The sequence below is a fragment of the Phocoena phocoena genome, chromosome 15 (genome assembly GCF_963924675.1).
Source record: "Phocoena phocoena chromosome 15, mPhoPho1.1, whole genome shotgun sequence".
Classification (NCBI taxonomy): Eukaryota; Metazoa; Chordata; class Mammalia; order Artiodactyla; family Phocoenidae; genus Phocoena; species Phocoena phocoena.
The window spans coordinates 44,256,475-44,258,632 of NC_089233.1; positions in this window are offsets into that span (position 1 = coordinate 44,256,475).

Here is a 2,158-nt window from a genome sequence, read left to right on the forward strand (position 1 = left end):
CACTGCACCTGCCCCAGACGAGGCACCACGTAGGCAGGCCCTGCCCCAGGCCCTGGGCCCAGTTTCCCCACAAAGTCCCAAGAGCCCCAGCAGGTGGGAGTCACAGCTGAGGGTGAGAGCAGGTAACTCGCCCAGCACCACCTAAGTGTCGTCTGGAGAGTGAGGACAGGCCCCACCCGGCACCCACCGCCCAGGCCAGGGTGCCTGGCGGAACCGCAGACACAGCGTTCCCTCTGCATCAGCTCGTTGCATTCTCGTCAAAACACTTTCTGCAGCGGGGACCCAGTGCTGCTCCCCAGAAACAGCAAAGTCAGCTGCCACCCAGATGGTCAGACCCTAACCCTAACCCGCCACCCCCTCTTACGGCACACGGCCTCAGCCGTGGTTTACCAAAACAGTGAGGAATCACATCTGCGCCCAGACGTTAGTGGGTCAGGACTCTTAGGGACCCGAGAGGACTTTGGTTTATGTTCGCAGCCAGTCTTTGCCAGTGGGTGGTGGGGCGAGTGGGGAGGGGGCCTGAGGCAACCTCCATGGAAGTGTCGTCTTGGCAAAGGTGGGTGTCTGGTTCCTCTGCACAGCAGAGGTCCACCCCCATCTTTGCAGACGCCACAGGCTGCCGGGCTCCTGCCGCCCCGAGGCCCCTCTCTGCCCCTGCTTCCCTGGGCATCCTGCTCCACCGGGTCTCACCCCCCACCAGGCATGCCCGCTTGCCCAGCTATTCCAACTCTCCCCAGGGAACTACCCTGGGTCCCGAGGAGAACCCTGTCGGGGAGGCCACATCCCTCGGTCACTGTGCCATCAGCGGCTACCAGAGATGCCACAGACAGTGGGGCCACACGGCTGCCTGGGAACGGGGTCCCACTGACACCAAAAGCCAGGGCAGGGTGTCCCTCACCCCTGCCACTCACTCTGTGCCTCTCCGGATGCTGGAGGCCACTTCGCATTCAGGGCAGCATCCGGGTTTAAAATCATCCACGAGCTGCCTTCCCGTAGGCCAACAGCTGCTGCCACTTCCGGACACGAATGCCCAGTGGTCATGGCACTGAGCTGCCTTTCCAGGGCCCCTGTGGATTGGCTTCAGCTCCAGCCCTGAGGACAATTGTGTGTCGTCCCCTCAAAGTCCACCTGCCTTTGTTGCCACGGGTGTTGACATCTGTTGACCCAATTTGCCAATAAAGAGTTAAGTGTAGATTCAGATCCTGAGCTGACCTGACCTCTCGGAAACACACCTGTCCCGTCTCTAACCAACTAGAGGCCAGGCTCACGTCTGTGCTCTGCTGTCAATGACCTTGGGAGCGTCGGGTGGAGCCGGAAGTAGTGTGAGGCTGTGGCTGTGATGTCGCCCCCTTGACCTCTTGAAAGCCCCTCCCTGGTCTTCAGGATGAGCTGAGCTGCCGGGAGGGGGACAGGGGGCGGGACCTCACCCCCTGGGAATCTCACCTGAAGATTCTGTTCCTGGTAGCAAACCAAGGGTGGACGCCAAACCCGCAGACAGCTGGGGCCTGCGGACGGCTGGCTCCCCGCCAGACAAGCATGAATTTGTCATCTCCCTGACCCACGGGAAGGGGTCAGAGCTCCACGTGGGTGAGGATGGACAGGGCGTTTAAGGCGCTGCGGGAATGACAGGTGGGGCCCACCGCAGCCTTGGAACAGGCTCCAGGGTCAATGACAAGGGCACGTACAGCTGTCCCACACGGCAGGGCATGGTGAACCCCGGGAGCGGGGCTCCCTGTGGGTCTTCATAGCAGAAAGGGTGTCTTGAGTGAGTCACAGGGCAGGGAAATCACAGGGGTCTAAAGATTTTCCCACTTCTGCTGGATGGAAAAGACACACAGCAGGATCAGGATGGGTGGTTGGGGTGACGGGGGCAGAATGTGGGGTCTGCCCCAGGTGGACACACCCCAAGGGTGAGGGGGCCCGGGCTCTCCAGGGGGGAGCCATGCATGGCCTGAAATGGCTCAGGCTTCCCGCCTCCACCAAGCCCAGCAGCAGCGTCGGGATGGCTCTGGCCTTTGGCCGAGGTTCCTGTTTGCCGCTGCCCCAGGTCCTGCCGTGTGGGGACACCGAGATGACTGTTCCTTTAGCTGAGCATTGCCCAGGGTCCTTGTCACCCAGAGGCGCACTCCCCTCCAGCAACCAGCGAGCTGGGGCCACA